The sequence below is a fragment of the Stenella coeruleoalba genome (assembly GCF_951394435.1).
Source record: "Stenella coeruleoalba genome assembly, contig: scaffold_34, whole genome shotgun sequence".
Classification (NCBI taxonomy): domain Eukaryota; kingdom Metazoa; phylum Chordata; class Mammalia; order Artiodactyla; family Delphinidae; genus Stenella; species Stenella coeruleoalba.
Window position 1 is genome coordinate 1576989 of NW_027646159.1, and position 19242 is coordinate 1596230.

At 43.8% G+C, this 19242-nt stretch overlaps 1 long non-coding RNA gene across 5 annotated transcripts in view; it reads left to right on the forward strand.

The window, feature by feature from the left end:
- The window catches only part of LOC307181296, a 1479290-nt gene that overhangs the window by 943803 nt on the left and 516245 nt on the right, over nucleotides 1–19242 (forward strand). Inside the window, exon 5 of one of the 5 annotated variants that reach the window (XR_013826374.1) lies at nucleotides 13804–13876. The exons of the other annotated variants lie outside the window; for them this stretch is intronic. This is a non-coding gene — a long non-coding RNA (uncharacterized lncRNA). Of the gene's footprint in view, nucleotides 1–13803; nucleotides 13877–19242 lie in introns of those variants that run through there. 5 annotated transcript variants of the gene reach the window in all.

Here is a 19242-nt window from a genome sequence, read left to right on the forward strand (position 1 = left end):
TTTGACCGGGGGGAAGTGAGACTTCATTGTAGTGCAGATTTCCTTTGCAAGCTTGCTTGGTTGGCCAAAAAGGGCGTATGCGTTTTTTCCTGAATATATTCAGGAAAAAACGCATACGCCCTTTTTGGCCAAGTGCATCATTGTGGACGTTCTGCCTCTTTTCCTATGCTTTCAATGCAATTCCAGTCTACCTCCTGAAATCGGTTTCCTGCAATTCTGCCCCGCTTTCAAGTCCTCTTGGCAGCCTTACTTCAGTCTATTTTTGGACGATAGCTGTCATTTATAACTCTGCAGGTTTGTGAATTACAGTGCCCCTGAGCTCCTTTCTTCAACTCGCTTTCTTGTGAGCTGGCCGCAACACCGCATCATGGCTTCAGGCCCTAATCTGGTTCCGGTACGGCACGTTGAGCCTTTGGTTATTTCCTCTTCCTGGTGGGAAATGAGAGTTAAATTTGCCCGTCCAGACACCTCCAGCTAGTCTCTCATTGGTTCTCGCTATTCCTGTTCATCTTCCGCAGAAATTGCAAACTGGGCCAAACAGGAGGTTAAAGGCGCTGACTCTCCAAGTGGGGAGAGTGTTAGTAAAGCGTCTGGAATGTTGCACCCGAGTACCAGGGGAGGAAAACTGAGACATATTTGAACACGTCTCCCGTTCACATGGTTGATCATACTTGGGTTCCACATGCATGTTTTAGCTGAAGGAAGAATACCTTAAACCTGGAGAGTTAAGACCCGTGTAATGGGTACCATGCAATATGACTTCAAAGGGTCTTCATTTGCTCACCGAACCTCTCCAATCCTATCACTGCTGCGTTTATGCCCCTGTACACATGCTTGATTCTCTTTCGGAGACTTAGCAATCCATAGGTTTTAAGATACTTACTAGTCAGGTACATTCTTAGGCGTTTAATATGCGGTGTTGAGTCCATTTCGTTGAGCAAGGAGTAGCTCTTGTCTATTCCATATTTGACTTAAGGAACTTTATCTGTGCTCATTTCAATCTCTGGTTTTATGCAGCACCCCAACTCACCTTTCCCCTTAAGCAAGCATAAGTTGGTTTTCTAAATTTGAGACCCTGTTCTGTTCTGTAATTCAGTTCCTGTGTAGCCAAGTTTACGTTCCGTGTATTACTGATATCTTATGATGTTTCTTTTTCTGTGTGACTTATTTCAGTTAGAATCATCATACCTGAATCCACTCATTGTGCTGCTAAGGGCCTGATGACACAGATTTCATTGCTGAGTGATATTGCTTTGTAAGTAAATACCACAACTTCTTTATCCATTTTTCACTTTCTGCGATGTTGAACTTGTACTGTAAACGAGGTTCTTGTAAACAGAGGTGTCCCAAACTTTGGGGTGGCTGTGTCTTTTTGATTTTAATTTCCCTAAGCTATAGGACCATAAGTGGCAGTGCCTAGGCTCTGTTGCTTTGTTTTTTAGATGTTTCAGGAAACACCATACACTTCTCCCGAGTGTCTGTTGGCAATTTACATCCCGCCCAACAGCATAACAAGGCTCCCAGTTCTCCATGGCCTGTCCTGCCTTTCTGGATTTTACACTTTTTTCAGATGGCCCTTTTGACCGGGGGGAAGTGAGACTTCATTGTAGTGCAGATTTCCTTTGCAAGCTTGCTTGGTTGGCCAAAAAGGGCGTATGCGTTTTTTCCTGAATATATTCAGGAAAAAACGCATAGGCCCTTTTTGGCCAAGTGCATCATTGTGGACGTTCTGCCTCTTTTCCTATGCTTTCAATGCAATTCCAGTCTACCTCCTGAAATCGGTTTCCTGCAATTCTGCCCCGCTTTCAAGTCCTCTTGGCAGCCTTACTTCAGTCTATTTTTGGACGATAGCTGTCATTTATAACTCTGCAGATTTGTGAATTACAGTGCCCCTGAGCTCCTTTCTTCAACTCGCTTTCTTGTGACCTGGCCGCAACACCGCAGGATGGCTTCAGGCCCTAATCTGGTTCCGGCCCGGCATGCTGAGCCTTTGGTTAATTCCTCTTCCTGGTGGGAAATGAGAGTTAAATTTGCCCGTCCAGACACCTCCAGCTAACCTCTCATTGGTTCTCGCTATTCCTGTTCATCTTCCGCAGAAATTGCAAACTGGGCCAAACAGGAGGTTAAAGGGACTGACTCTCCAAGTCGGGAGAGTGTTAGTAAAATGTCTGGAATGTTGCACCCGAGTACCAGGGGAGGAAAATTGAGACATATTTGAACACGTCTCCCGTTCACATGGTTGATCATACTCTGGGTTCCACATGCATGTTTTAGCTGAAGGAAGAATACCTTAAACCTGGAGAGTTGAGACCCGTGTAATGGGTACCATGCAATATGACTTCAAAGGGTCTTCATTTGCTCACCGAACCTCTCCAATCCTATCACTGCTGCGTTTATGCCCCTGTACACATGCTTGATTCTCTTTCGGGGACATAGCAATCTATAGGTTTTAAGATACTTACTAGTCAGGTACATTCTTAGGCGTTTAATATGCGGTGTTGAGTCCATTTCGTTGAGCAAGGAGTAGCTCTTGTCTATTCCATATTTGGCTTAAGGAACTTTATCTGTGCTCATTTCAATCTCTGGTTTTATGCAGCACCCCAACTCACCTTTCCCCTTAAGCAAGCATAAGTTGGTTTTCTAAATTTGAGACACTGTTCTGTTCTATAATTCAGTTCCTGTGTAGCCAAGTTTCCATTCCATGTATTACTGATATCTTATGATGTTTCTTTTTCTGTGTGACTTATTTCAGTTAGAATCATCATACCTGAATCCACTCATTGTGCTGCTAAGGGCCTGATGACATTGATTTCATTGCTGAGTGATATTGCTTTGTAAGTGAATACCACAACTTCTTTATCCATTTTTCACTTTCTGCGATGTTGAACTTGTACTGTAAAAGAGGTTCTTGGAAACAGAGCCGTTCCAAACTTTGGGGTGGCTGTGTCTTTTTGATTTTAATTTCCCTAAGCTATAGGACCATAAGTGGAAGTGCCCTAGGCTCTGTTGCTTTGTTTTTTAGATGTTTCAGGAAACACCATACACTTCTCCCAAGTGTCTGTTGGCAATTTACATCCCGCCCATCAGCATAACAAGGCTCCCAGTTCTCCATGGCCTGTCCTGCCTTTCTGGATTTTACACTTTTTTCAGATGGCCCTTTTGACCGGGGGGAAGTGAGACTTCATTGTAGTGCAGATTTCCTTTGCAAGCTTGCTTGGTTGGCCAAAAAGGGCGTATGCGTTTTTTCCTGAATATATTCAGGAAAAAACGCATACGCCCTTTTTGGCCAAGTGCATCATTGTGGACGTTCTGCCTCTTTTCCTATGCTTTCAATGCAATTCCAGTCTACCTCCTGAAATCGGTTTCCTGCAATTCTGCCCCGCTTTCAAGTCCTCTTGGCAGCCTTACTTCAGTCTATTTTTGGACGATAGCTGTCATTTATAACTCTGCAGATTTGTGAATTACAGTGCCCCTGAGCTCCTTTCTTCAACTCGCTTTCTTGTGACCTGGCCGCAACACCGCAGGATGGCTTCAGGCCCTAATCTGGTTCCGGCCCGGCATGCTGAGCCTTTGGTTAATTCCTCTTCCTGGTGGGAAATGAGAGTTAAATTTGCCCGTCCAGACACCTCCAGCTAACCTCTCATTGGTTCTCGCTATTCCTGTTCATCTTCCGCAGAAATTGCAAACTGGGCCAAACAGGAGGTTAAAGGGACTGACTCTCCAAGTCGGGAGAGTGTTAGTAAAGTGTCTGGAATGTTGCACCCGAGTCCCAGGGGAGGAAAACTGAGACATATTTGAACACGTCTCCCGATTACATGGTTGATCATACTCTAGGTTCCACATGCATGTTTTAGCTGAAGGAAGAATACCTTAAACCTGGGTAGTTGAAACCCGTGGAATGGGTACCATGCAATATGACTTCAAAGGGTCTTCATTTGCTCACCGAACCTCTCCAATCCTATCACTGCTGCGTTTGTGCCCCTGTACACATGCTTGATTCTCTTTCGGAGTCATAGCAATCCATAGGTTTTAAGATACTTACTAGTCAGGTACATTCTTAGGCGTTTAATATGCGGTGTTGAGTCCATTTCGTTGAGCAAGGAGTAGCTCTTGTCTATTCCATATTTGGCTTAAGGAACTTTATCTGTGCTCATTTCAATCTCTGGTTTTATGCAGCACCCCAACTCACCTTTCCCTTTAAGCAAGCATAAGTTGGTTTTCTAAATTTGAGACCCTGTTCTGTTTTGGAATGCAGTTCCTGTGTAGCCAAGTTTACATTCCGTGTATTAGTGATATCTTATGATGTTTCTTTTTCTGTGTGACTTATTTCAGTTGGAATCATCGTACCTGAATCCACTCATTATGCTGCTACGGGCCTGATGACATAGATTTCATTGCTGAGTGATACTGCATTGTACGTAAGTACCACAACTTCTTTATCCATTTTTCACTTTCTGCGATGTTGAACTTGTACTGTAAACGAGGTTCTTGTAAACAGAGGCGTCCGAAACTTTGGGGTGGCTGTGTCTTTTTGATTTTAATTTCCCTAAGCTATAGGACCATAAGTGGAAGTGCCCTAGGTTCTGTTGCTTTGTTTTTTAGATGTTTCAGGAAACACCATACACTTCTCCCGAGTGGTTGTTGGCAATTTACATCCCGCCCATCAGCATAACAAGGCTCCCAGTTCTCCATGGCCTGTCCTGTCTTTCTGGATTTTACACTTTTTTCAGATGGCCCTTTTGACCGGGGGGAAGTGAGACTTCATTGTAGTGCAGATTTCCTTTGCAAGCTTGCTTGGTTGGCCAAAAAGGGCGTATGCGTTTTTTCCTGAATATATTCAGGAAAAAACGCATACGCCCTTTTTGGCCAAGTGCATCATTGTGGACGTTCTGTCTCTTTTCCTATGCTTTCAATGCAATTCCAGTCTACCTCCTGAAATCGGTTTCCTGCAATTCTGCCCCGCTTTCAAGTCCTCTTGGCAGCCTTACTTCAGTCTATTTTTGGATGATAGCTGTCATTTAAAACTCTGCAGGTTTGTGAATTACAGTGCCCCTGAGCTCCTTTCTTCAACTCGCTTTCTTGTGAGCTAGCCGCAACACCGCAAGATGGCTTCAGGCCCTAATCTGGTTCCGGCACGGCACGCTGAGCCTTTGGTTATTTCCTCTTCCTGGTGGGAAATGAGAGTTAAATTTGTCCGTCCAGACACCTCCAGCTAGTCTCTCATTGGTTCTCGCTATTCCTTTTCATCTTCCGCAGAAATTGCAAACTGGGCCAAACAGGAGGTTAAAGGTGCTGACTCTCCAAGTGGGGAGAGTGTTAGTAAAGCGTCTGGAATGTTGCACCCGAGTACCAGGGGAGGAAAACTGAGACATATTTGAACACGTCTCCCGTTCACATGGTTCATCATACTTGGGTTCCACATGCATGTTTTAGCTGAAGGAAGAATACCTTAAACCTGGAGAGTTAAGACCCGTGTAATGGGTACCATGCAATATGACTTCAAAGGGTCTTCATTTGCTCACCGAACCTCTCCAATCCTATCACTGCTGCGTTTATGCCCCTGTACACATGCTTGATTCTCTTTCGGAGACATAGCAATCCATAGGTTTTAAGATACTTACTAGTCAGGTACATTCTTAGGCGTTTAATATGCGCTGTTGAGTCCATTTCGTTGAGCAAGGAGTAGCTCTTGTCTATCCCATATTTGACTTAAGGAACTTTATCTGTGCTCATTTCAATCTCTGGTTTTATGCAGCACCCCAACTCACCTTTCCCCTTAAGCAAGCATAAGATGGTTTTCTAAATTTGAGACCCTGTTCTGTTCTGTAATTCAGTTCCTGTGTAGCCAAGTTTACATTCCATGTATTACTGATATCTTATGATATTTCTTTTTCTGTGTGACTTATTTCAGTTAGAATCATCATACCTGAATCCACTCATTGTGCTGCTAAGGGCCTGATGACACAGATTTCATTGCTGAGTGATATTGCTTTGTAAGTAAATACCACAACTTCTTTATCCATTTTTCACTTTCTGCGATGTTGAACTTGTACTGTAAACGAAGTTCTTGTAAACAGAGCCGTTCCAAACTTTGGGGTGGCTGTGTCTTTTTGATTTTAATTTCCCTAAACTATAGGACCATAAGTGGAAGTGCCCTAGGTTCTGTTGCTTTGTTTTTTAGATGTTTCAGGAAACACCATACACTTCTCCCGAGTGGTTGTTGGCAATTTACATCCCGCCCATCAGCATAACAAGGCTCCCAGTTCTCCATGGCCTGTCCTGCCTTTCTGGATTTTACACTTTTTTCAGATGGCCCTTTTGACCGGGGGGAAGTGAGACTTCATTGTAGTGCAGATTTCCTTTGCAAGCTTGCTTGGTTGGCCAAAAAGGGCGTATGCGTTTTTTCCTGAATATATTCAGGAAAAAACGCATACGCCCTTTTTGGCCAAGTGCATCATTGTGGACGTTCTGCCTCTTTTCCTATGCTTTCAATGCAATTCCAGTCTACCTCCTGAAATCGGTTTCCTGCAATTCTGCCCCGCTTTCAAGTCCTCTTGACAGCCTTACTTCAGTCTATTTTTGGACGATAGCTGTCATTTATAACTCTGCAGGTTTGTGAATTACAGTGCCCCTGAGCTCCTTTCTTCAACTTGCTTTCTTGTGACCTGGCCGCAACACCGCAGGATGGCTTCAGGCCCTAATCTGGTTCCGGCACGGCACGCTGAGCCTTTGGTTATTTCCTCTTCCTGGTGGGAAATGAGAGTTAAATTTGCCCGTCCAGACACCTCCAGCTAGTCTCTCATTGGTTCTCGCTATTCCTGTTCATCTTCCGCAGAAATTGCAAACTGGGCCAAACAGGAGGTTAAAGGCGCTGACTCTCCAAGTTGGGAGAGTGTTAGTAAAGCATCTGGATTGTTGCACCCGAGTACCAGGGGAGAAAAACTGAGACATATTTGAACACGTCTCCCGTTCACATGGTTCATCATACTTGGGTTCCACATGCATGTTTTAGCTGAAGGAAGAATACCTTAAACCTGGAGAGTTAAGACCCGTGGAATGGGTACCATGCAATATGACTTCAAAGGGTCTTCATTTGCTCACCGAACCTCTCCAATCCTATCACTGCTGTGTTTATGCCCCTGTACACATGCTTGATTCTCTTTCGGAGACATAGCAATCCATAGGTTTTAAGATACTTACTAGTCAGGTACATTCTTAGGCGTTTAATATGCGGTGTTGAGTCCATTTCGTTGAGCAAGGAGTAGCTCTTGTCTATTCCATATTTGGCTTAAGGAACTTTATCTGTGCTCATTTCAATCTCTGGTTTTATGCAGCACCCCAAGTCACCTTTCCCCTTAAGCAAGCATAAGTTGGTTTTCTAAATTTGAGACCCTGTTCTGTTCTGTAATTCAGTTCCTGTGTAGCCAAGTTTCCATTCCGTATATTACTGATATCTTATGATGTTTCTTTTTCTGTGTGACTTATTTCAGTTAGAATCATCATACCTGAATCCACTCATTGTGCTGCTAAGGGCCTGATGACATAGATTTCATTGCTGAGTGATATTGCTTTGTAAGTGAATACCACAACTTCTTTATCCATTTTTCACTTTCTGCGATGTTGAACTTGTACTGTAAACGAGGTTCTTGTAAACAGAGCCGTTCCAAACTTTGGGGTGGCTGTGTCTTTTTGATTTTAATTTCCCTAAGCTATAGGACCATAAGTGGAAGTGCCCTAGGTTCTGTTGCTTTGTTTTTTAGATGTTTCAGGAAACACCATACACTTCTCCCGAGTGTCTGTTGGCAATTTACATCCCGCCCATCAGCATAACAAGGCTCCCAGTTCTCCATGGCCTGTCCTGCCTTTCTGGATTTTACACTTTTTTCAGATGGCCCTTTTGACCGGGGGGAAGTGAGACTTCATTGTAGTGCAGATTTCCTTTGCAAGCTTGCTTGGTTGGCCAAAAAGGGCGTATGCGTTTTTTCCTGAATATATTCAGGAAAAAACGCATACGCCCTTTTTGGCCAAGTGCATCATTGTGGACGTTCTGCCTCTTTTCCTATGCTTTCAATGCAATTCCAGTCTACCTCCTGAAATCGGTTTCCTGCAATTCTGCCCCGCTTTCAAGTCCTCTTGGCAGCCTTACTTCAGTATATTTTTGGACGATAGCTGTCATTTATAACTCTGCAGGTTTGTGAATTACAGTGCCCCTGAGCTCCTTTCTTCGACTCGCTTTCTTGTGAGCTGGCCGCAACACCGCAGCATGGCTTCACGCCCTAATCTGGTTCCGGTACGGCACGCTGAGCCTTTGGTTAATTCCTCTTCCTGGTGGGAAATGAGAGTTAAATTTGCCCGTCCAGACACCTCCAGCTAACCTCTCATTGGTTCTCAATATTCCTGTTCATCTTCCGCAGAAATTGCAAACTGGGCCAAACAGGAGGTTAAAGGCGCTGACTCTCCAAGTGGGGAGAGTGTTAGTAAAGCGTCTGGAATGTTGCACCCGAGTACCAGGGGAAGAAAACTGAGACATATTTGAACACGTCTCCCGATCACATGGTTGATCATACTCTGGGATCCACATGCATGTTATAGCTGAAGGAAGAATACCTTAAAACTGGAGAGTTGAGACCCGTGGAATGGGTACCATGCAATATGACCTCAAGGGTCTTCATTTGCTCACCGAACCTCTCCAATCCTATCACTGCTGCGTTTATGCCCCTGTACACATGCTTGATTCTCTTTCGGAGACATAGCAATCCATAGGTTTTAAGATACTTACTAGTCAGGTACATTCTTAGGCGTTTAATATGGGGTTTTGAGTCCATTTCGTTGAGCAAGCAGTAGCTCTTGTCTATTCCATATTTGGCTTAAGGAACTTTATCTGTGCTCATTTCAATCTCTGGTTTTATGCAGCACCCCAACTCACCTTTCCCCTTAAGCAAGCATAAGTTGGTTTTCTAAATTTGAGACCCTGTTCTGTTCTGTAATTCAGTTCCTGTGTAGCCAAGTTTACATTCCGTGTATTACTGATATCTTATGTTGTTTCTTTTTTTGTGTGACTTATTTCAGTTAGAATCATCATACCTGAATCCACTCATTGTGCTGCTAAGGGCCTGATGACACAGATTTCATTGCTGAGTGATATTGCTTTGTAAGTAAATACCACAACTTCTTTATCCATTTTTCACTTTCTGCGATGTTGAACTTGTACTGTAAACGAGGTTCTTGTAAACAGAGCCGTTGCAAACTTTGGGGTGGCTGTGTCTTTTTGATTTTAATTTCCCTAAGCTATAGGACCATAAGTGGAAGTGCCCTAGGCTCTGTTGCTTTGTTTTTTCGATGTTTCAGGAAACACCATACACTTCTCCCGAGTGTCTGTTGGCAATTTACATCCCGCCCATCAGCATAACAAGGCTCCCAGTTCTCCATGGCCTGTCCTGCCTTTCTGGATTTTACACTTTTTTCAGATGGCCCTTTTGACCGGGGAGAAGTGAGACTTCATTGTAGTGCAGATTTCCTTTGCAAGCTTGCTTGGTTGGCCAAAAAGGGCGTATGCGTTTTTTCCTGAATATATTCAGGAAAAAACGCATATGCCCTTTTTGGCCAAGTGCATCATTGTGGACGTTCTGCCTCTTTTCCTATGCTTTCAATGCAATTCCAGTCTACCTCCTGAAATCAGTTTCCTGCAATTCTGCCCCGCTTTCAAGTCCTCTTGGCAGCCTTACTTCAGTCTATTTTTGGACGATAGCTGTCATTTATAACTCTGCAGGTTTGTGAATTACAGTGCCCCTGAGCTCCTTTCTTCAACTCGCTTTCTTTTGAGATGGCCGCAACACCGCAGGATGGCTTCAGGCCCTAATCTGGTTCCGGTACGACACGCTGAGCCTTTGGTTATTTCCTCTTCCTGGTGGGAAATGAGAGTTAAATTTGCCCGTCCAGACACCTCCAGCTAGCCTCTCATTGGTTCTCGCTATTCCTGTTCATCTTCCGCAGAAATTGCAAACTGGGCCAAACAGGAGGTTAAAGGCGCTGACTCTCCAAGTGGGGAGAGTGTTAGTAAAGCGTCTGGAATGTTGCACCCGAGTACCAGGGTACGAAAACTGAGACATATTTGAACTCGTCTCCCGTTCACATGGTTGATCATACTTGGGTTCCACATGCATGTTTTAGCTGAAGGAAGAATACCTAAAACCTGGGTAGTTGAGACCCGTGTAATGGGTACCATGCAATATGACTTCAAAGGGTCTTCATTGCTCACCGAACCTCTGCAATCCTATCACTGCTGCGTTTATGCCCCTGTACACATGCTTGATTCTCTTTTGGAGACATAGCAATCCATAGGTTTTAGGATACTTACTAGTCAGGTACATTCTTAGGCGTTTAATATGCGGTGTTGAGTCCATTTCGTTGAGCAAGGAGTAGCTCTTGTCTATTCCATATTTGGCTTAAGGAAGTTTATCTGTGCTCATTTCAATCTCTGGTTTTATGCAGCACCCAAACTCACCTTTCCCCTTAAGCAAGCATAAGTTGGTTTTCTAAATTTGAGACCCTGTTCTGTTCTGTAATTCAGTTCCTGTGTAGCCAAGTTTACATTCCGTGTATTACTGATATCTTATGATGTTTCTTTTTCTGTGTGACTTATTTCAGTTAGAATCATCATACCTGAATCCACTCATTGTGCTGCTAAGGGCCTGATGACACAGGTTTCATTGCTGAGTGATATTGCTTTGTAAGTAAATACCACAACTTCTTTATCCATTTTTCACTTTCTGCGATGTTGAACTTGTACTGTAAACGAGGTTCTTGTAAACAGAGCCGTTGCAAACTTTGGGGTGGCTGTGTCTTTTTGATTTTAATTTCCCTAAGCTATAGGACCATAAGTGGAAGTGCCCTAGGTTCTGTTGCTTTGTTTTTTAGATGTTTCAGGAAACACCATACACTTCTCCCGAGTGGTTGTTGGCAATTTACATCCCGCCCATCAGCATAACAAGGCTCCCAGTTCTCCATGGCCTGTCCTGCCTTTCTGGATTTTACACTTTTTTCAGATGGCCCTTTTGACCGGGGGGAAGTGAGACTTCATTGTAGTGCAGATTTCCTTTGCAAGCTTGCTTGGTTGGCCAAAAAGGGCGTATGCGTTTTTTCCTGAATATATTCAGGAAAAAACGCATACGCCCTTTTTGGCCAAGTGCATCATTGTGGACGTTCTGCCTCTTTTCCTATGCTTTCAATGCAATTCCAGTCTACCTCCTGAAATCGGTTTCCTGCAATTCTGCCCCGCTTTCAAGTCCTCTTGGCAGCCTTACTTCAGTCTATTTTTGGACGATAGCTGTCATTTATAACTCTGCAGGTTTGTGAATTACAGTGCCCCTGAGCTCCTTTCTTCAACTCGCTTTCTTGTGACCTGGCCGCAACACCGCAGGATGGCTTCAGGCCCTAATCTGGTTCTGGCACGGCACGCTGAGCCTTTGGTTATTTCCTCTTCCTGGTGGGAAATGAGAGTTAAATTTGCCCGTCCAGACACCTCCAGCTAGTCTCTCATTGGTTCTCCTATTCCTGTTCATCTTCCGCAGAAATTGCAAACTGGGCCAAACAGGAGGTTAAAGGCGCTGACTCTCCAAGTGGGGAGAGTGTTAGTAAAGCGTCTGGAATGTTGCACCCGAGTACCAGGGGAGGAAAACTGAGACATATTTGAACACGTCTCCCGTTCACATGGTTGATCATACTTGGGTTCCACATGCATGTTTTAGCTGAAGGAAGAATACCTAAAACCTGGGTAGCTGAGACCCGTGTAATGGGTACCATGCAATATGACTTCAAAGGGTCTTCATTGCTCACTGAACCTCTCCAATCCTATCACTGCTGCATTTATGGCCCTGTACACATGCTTGATTCTCTTTTGGAGACATAGCAATCCATAGGTTTTACGATACTTACTAGTCAGGTACATTCTTAGGCGTTTAATATGCGGTGTTGAGTCCATTTCGTTGAGCAAAGAGTAGCTCTTGTCTATTCCATATTTGACTTAAGGAACTTTATCTGTGCTCATTTCAATCTCTGGTTTTATGCAGCACCCCAACTCACCTTTCCCCTTAAGCAAGCATAAGTTGGTTTTCTAAATTTGAGACCCTGTTCTGTTCTGTAATTCAGTTCCTGTGTAGCCAAGTTTACATTCCGTGTATTACTGATATCTTATGATGTTTCTTTTTCTGTGTGACTTATTTCAGTTAGAATCATCATACCTGAATCCACTCATTGTGCTGCTAAGGGCCTGATGACACAGATTTCATTGCTGAGTGATATTGCTTTGTAAGTAAATACCACAACTTCTTTATCCATTTTTCACTTTCTGCGATGTTGAACTTGTACTGTAAACGAGGTTCTTGTAAACAGAGCCGTTCCAAACTTTGGGGTGGCTGTGTCTTTTTGATTTTAATTTCCCTAAGCTATAGGACCATAAGTGGCAGTGCCCTAGGCTCTGTTGCTTTGTTTTTTAGATGTTTCAGGAAACACCATACACTTCTCCCAAGTGGTTGTTGGCAATTTACATCCCGCCCATCAGCATATCAAGGCTCCCAGTTCTCCATGGCCTGTCCTGCCTTTCTGGATTTTACACTTTTTTCAGATGGCCCTTTTGACCGGGGGGAAGTGAGACTTCATTGTAGTGCAGATTTCCTTTGCAAGCTTGCTTGGTTGGCCAAAAAGGGCGTATGCGTTTTTTCCTGAATATATTCAGGAAAAAACGCATACGCCCTTTTTGGCCAAGTGCATAATTGTGGACGTTCTGCCTCTTTTCCTATGCTTTCAATGCAATTCCAGTCTACCTCCTGAAATCGGTTTCCTGCAATTCTGCCCCACTTTCAAGTCCTCTTGGCAGCCTTACTTCAGTCTATTTTTGGACGATAGCTGTCATTTATAACTCTGCAGGTTTGTGAATTACAGTGCCCCTGAGCTCCTTTCTTCAACTCGCTTTCTTTTGACCTGGCCGCAACACCGCAGGATGGCTTCAGGCCCTAATCTGGTTCCGGCACGGCACGCTGAGCCTTTGGTTATTTCCTCTTCCTGGTGGGAAATGAGAGTTAAATTTGCCCGTCCAGACACCTCCAGCTAGCCTCTCATTGGTTCTCGCTATTCCTGTTCATCTTCCGCAGAAATTGCAAACTGGGCCAAACAGGAGGTTAAAGGGACTGACTCTCCAAGTCGGGAGAATGTTAGTAAAGCATCTGGAATGTTGCACCCGAGTACCAGGGGAGGAAAACTGAGACATATTTGAACACGTCTCCCGTTCACATGGTTGATCATACTTGGGTTCCACATGCATGTTTTAGCTGAAGGAAGAATACCTTAAACCTGGAGAGTTAAGACCCGTGTAATGGGTACCATGCAATATGACTTCAAAGGGTCTTCATTTGCTCACCGAACCTCTCCAATCCTATCACTGCTGCGTTTATGCCCCTGTACACATGCTTGATTCTCTTTCGGAGACATAGCAATCCATAGGTTTTAAGATACTTACTAGTCAGGTACATTCTTAGGCGTTTAATATGCGGTGTTGAGTCCATTTCGTTGAGCAAGGAGTAGCTCTTGTCTATTCCATATTTGACTTAAGGAAATTTATCTGTGCTCATTTCAATCTCTGGTTTTATGCAGCACCCCAACTCACCTTTCCCCTTAAGCAAGCATAAGTTGGTTTTCTATATTTGAGACCCTGTTCTGTTTTGGAATGCAGTTCCTGTGTAGCCAAGTTTACATTCCGTGTATTACTGATATCTTATGATGTTTCTTTTTCTGTGTGACTTATTACAGTTAGAATCATCATACCTGAATCCACTCATTGCGCTGCTAAGGGCCTGATGACACAGAGTTCATTGCTGAGTGATATTGCTTTGTAAGTAAATACCACAACTTCTTTATCCATTTTTCACTTTCTGCGATGTTGAACTTGTACTGTAAACGAGGTTCTTGTAAACAGAGCCGTTGCAAACTTTGGGGTGGCTGTGTCTTTTTGATTTTAATTTCCCTAAGCTATAGGACCATAAGTGGAAGTGCCCTAGGTTCTGTTGCTTTGTTTTTTAGATGTTTCAGGAAACACCATACACTTCTCCCAAGTGGTTGTTGGCACTTTACATCCAGCCCATCAGCATAACAAGGCTCCCAGTTCTCCATGGCCTGTCCTGCCTTTCTGGATTTTACACTTTTTTCAGATGGCCCTTTTGACCGGGGGGAAGTGAGACTTCATTGTAGTGCAGATTTCCTTTGCAAGCTTGCTTGGTTGGCCAAAAAGGGCGTATGCGTTTTTTCCTGAATATATTCAGGAAAAAACGCATACACCCTTTTTGGCCAAGTGCATCATTGTGGACGTTCTGCCTCTTTTCCTATGCTTTCAATGCAATTCCAGTCTACCTCCTGAAATCGGTTTCCTGGAATTCTGCCCCGCTTTCAAGTCCTCTTGGCAGCCTTACTTCAGTCTATTTTTGGACGATAGCTGTCATTTATAACTCTGCAGGTTTGTGAATTACAGTGCCCCTGAGCTCCTTTCTTCAACTCGCTTTCTTGTGACCTGGCCGCAACACCGCAGGATGGCTTCAGGCCCTAATCTGGTTCTGGCACGGCACGCTGAGCCTTTGGTTATTTCCTCTTCCTGGTGGGAAATGAGAGTTAAATTTGCCCGTCCAGACACCTCCAGCTAGTCTCTCATTGGTTCTCCTATTCCTGTTCATCTTCCGCAGAAATTGCAAACTGGGCCAAACAGGAGGTTAAAGGCGCTGACTCTCCAAGTGGGGAGAGTGTTAGTAAAGCGTCTGGAATGTTGCACCCGAGTACCAGGGGAGGAAAACTGAGACATATTTGAACACGTCTCCCGTTCACATGGTTGATCATACTTGGGTTCCACATGCATGTTTTAGCTGAAGGAAGAATACCTAAAACCTGGGTAGCTGAGACCCGTGCAATGGGTACCATGCAATATGACTTCAAAGGGTCTTCATTGCTCACTGAACCTCTCCAATCCTATCACTGCTGCATTTATGGCCCTGTACACATGCTTGATTCTCTTTTGGAGACATAGCAATCCATAGGTTTTACGATACTTACTAGTCAGGTACATTCTTAGGCGTTTAATATGCGGTGTTGAGTCCATTTCGTTGAGCAAAGAGTAGCTCTTGTCTATTCCATATTTGACTTAAGGAACTTTATCTGTGCTCATTTCAATCTCTGGTTTTATGCAGCACCCCAACTCACCTTTCCCCTTAAGCAAGCATAAGTTGGTTTTCTAAATTTGAGACCCTGTTCTGTTCTGTAATTCAGTTCCTGTGTAGCCAAGTTTACATTCCGTGTATTACTGATATCTTATGATGTTTCTTTTTCTGTGTGACTTATTTCAGTTAGAATCATCATACCTGAATCCACTCATTGTGCTGCTAAGGGCCTGATGACACAGATTTCATTGCTGAGTGATATTGCTTTGTAAGTAAATACCACAACTTCTTTATCCATTTTTCACTTTCTGCGATGTTGAACTTGTACTGTAAACGAGGTTCTTGTAAACAGAGCCGTTCCAAACTTTGGGGTGGCTGTGTCTTTTTGATTTTAATTTCCCTAAGCTATAGGACCATAAGTGGAAGTGCCCTAGGTTCTGTTGCTTTGTTTTTTAGATGTTTCAGGAAACACCATACACTTCTCCCCAGTGGTTGTTGGCAATTTACATCCCGCCCATCAGCATAACAAGGCTCCCAGTTCTCCATGGCCTGTCCTGCCTTTCTGGATTTTACACTTTTTTCAGATGGCCCTTTTGACCGGGGGGAAGTGAGACTTCATTGTAGTGCAGATTTCCTTTGCAAGCTTGCTTGGTTGGCCAAAAAGGGCGTATGCGTTTTTTCCTGAATATATTCAGGAAATATTCAGGAAAAAACGCATACGCCCTTTTTGGCCAAGTGCATCATTGTGGACGTTCTGCCTCTTTTCCTATGCTTTCAATGCAATTCCAGTCTACCTCCTGAAATCGGTTTCCTGCAATTCTGCCCCACTTTCAAGTCCTCTTGGCAGCCTTACTTCAGTATATTTTTGGACGATAGCTGTCATTTATAACTCTGCAGGTTTGTGAATTACAGTGCCCCAGAGCTCCTTTATTCAACTTGCTTTCTTGTGACCTGACCGCAACACCGCAGGATGGCTTCAGGCCCTAATCTGGTTCCGGCACGGCACGCTGAGCCTTTGGTTATTTCCTCTTCCTGGTGGGAAATGAGAGTTAAATTTGCCCGTCCAGACACCTCCAGCTAGTCTCTCATTGGTTCTCGCTATTCCTGTTCATCTTCCGCAGAAATTGCAAACTCGGCCAAACAGGAGGTTAAAAGCGCTGACTCTCCAAGTGGGGAGAGTGTTAGTAAAGCGTCTGGAATGTTGCACCCGAGTACCAGGGGAGGAAAACTGAGACATATTTGAACACGTCTCCGTTCACATGGTTGATCATACTTGGGTTCCACATGCATGTTTTAGCTGAAGGAAGAATACCTTAAACCTGGAGAGTTAAGACCCGTGGAATGGGTACCATGCAATATGACTTCAAAGGGTCTTCATTTGCTCACCGAACCTCTCCAATCCTATCACTGCTGCGTTTATGCCCCTGTACACATGCTTGATTCTCTTTTGGAGACATAGCAATCCATAGGTTTTAAGATACTTACTAGTCAGGTACATTCTTAGGCCTTTAATATGCGGTATTGAGTCCATTTCGTTGAGCAAGGAGTAGCTCTTGTCTATTCCATAGTTGACTTAAGGAACTTTATCTGTGCTCATTTCAATCTCTGGTTTTATGCAGCACCCCAACTCACCTTTCCCCTTAAGCAAGCATAAGTTGGTTTTCTAAATTTGAGACCCTGTTCTGTTCTGTAATTCAGTTCCTGTGTAGCCAAGTTTATATTCCGTGTATTACTGATATCTTATGATGTTTCTTTTTCTGTGTGACTTATTTCAGTTTGAATCATCATACCTGAATCCACTCATTGTGCTGCTAAGGGCCTGATGACACAGATTTCATTGCTGAGTGATATTGCTTTGTAAGTAAATACCACAACTTCTTTATCCATTTTTAACTTTCTGTGATATTGAATTTGTACTGTAAACGAGGTTCTTGTAAACAGAGCCGTTCCAAACTTTGGGGTGGCTGTGTCTTTTTGATTTTAATTTCCCTAAGCTATAGGACCATAAGTGGAAGTGCCCTAGGTTCTGTTGCTTTGTTTTTTAGATGTTTCAGGAAACACCATACACTTCTCCCAAGTGGTTGTTGGCAATTTACATCCCGCCCATCAGCATAACAAGGCTCCCAGTTCTCCATGACCTGTCCTGCCTTTCTGGATTTTACACTTTTTTCAGATGGCCCTTTTGACCGGGGGGAAGTGAGACTTCATTGTAGTGCAGATTTCCTTTGCAAGCTTGCTTGGTTGGCCAAAAAGGGCGTATGCGTTTTTTCCTGAATATATTCAGGAAAAAACGCATACGCCCTTTTTGGCCAAGTGCATCATTGTGGACGTTCTGCCTCTTTTCCTACGCTTTCAATGCAATTCCAGTCTACCTCCTGAAATCGGTTTCCTGCAATTCTGCCCCGCTTTCAAGTCCTCTTGGCAGCCTTACTTCAGTCTATTTTTGGACGATAGCTGTCATTTATAACTCTGCAGGTTTGTGAATTACAGTGCCCCTGAGCTCCTTTATTCAACTTGCTTTCTTGTGACCTGACCGCAACACCGCAGGATGGCTTCAGGCCCTAATCTGGTTCCGGCACGGCACGCTGAGCCTTTGGTTATTTCCTCTTCCTGGTGGGAAATGAGAGTTAAATTTGCCCGTCCAGACACCTCCAGCTAGTCTCTCATTGGTTCTCGCTATTCCTGTTCATCTTCCGCAGAAATTGCAAACTCGGCCAAACAGGAGGTTAAAGGCGCTGACTCTCAAGTGGGGAGAGTGTTAGTAAAGCGTCTGGAATGTTGCACCCGAGTACCAGGGTACGAAAACTGAGACATATTTGAACACGTCTCCCGATCACATGGTTGATCATACTCTAGGTTCCACATGCATGTTTTAGCTGAAGGAAGAATACCCTAAACCTGGGTAGTTGAAACCCGTGCAATGGGTACCATGCAATATGACTTCAAAGGGTCTTCATTTGCTCACCGAACCTCTCCAATCCTATCACTGCTGCGTTTATGCCCCTGTACACATGCTTGATTCTCTTTCGGAGACATAGCAATCCATAGGTTTTAAGAAACTTACTAGTCAGGTACATTCTTAGGCGTTTAATATGCGGTGTTGAGTCCATTTCGTTGAGCAAGGAGTAGCTCTTGTCTATTCCATATTTGGCTTAAGGAACTTTATCTGTGCTCATTTCAATCTCTGGTTTTATGCAGCACCCCAACTCACCTTTCCCCTTAAGCAAGCATAAGTTGGTTTTCTAAATTTGAGACCCTGTTCTGTTCTGTAATTCCGTTCCTGTGTAGCCAAGTTTCCATTCCGTTTATTACTGATATCTTATGATGTTTCTTTTTCTGTGTGACTTATTTCAGTTAGAATCATCATACCTGAATCCACTCATTGTGCAGCTAAGGGCCTGATGACATAGATTTCATTGCTGAGTGATATTGCTTTGTAAGTAAATACCACAACTTCTTTATCCATTTTTCACTTTCTGCGATGTTGAACTTGTACTGTAAACGAGGTTCTTGTAAACAGAGACGTCCCAAACTTTGGGGTGGCTGTGTCTTTTTGATTTTAATTTCCCTAAGCTATAGGACCATAAGTGGCAGTGCCCTAGGCTCTGTTGCTTTGTTTTTTAGATGTTTCAGGAAACACCATACACTTCTCCCGAGTGTCTGTTGGTAATTTACATCCCGCCCATCAGCATAACAAGGCTCCCAGTTCTCCATGGCCTGTCTTGTCTTTCTGGATTTTACACTTTTTTCAGATGGCCCTTTTGACCGGGGGGAAGTGAGACTTCATTGTAGTGCAGATTTCCTTTGCAAGCTTGCTTGGTTGGCCAAAAAGGGCGTATGCGTTTTTTCCTGAATGTATTCAGGAAAAAACGCATACGCCCTTTTTGGCCAAGTGCATCATTGTGGAGGTTCTGCCTCTTTTCCTATGCTTTCAATGCAATTCCAGTCTACCTCCTGAAATCGGTTTCCTGCAATTCTGTCCCGCTTTCAAGTCCTCTTGGCAGCCTTACTTCAGTCTATGTTTGGACGATAGCTGTCATTTATAACT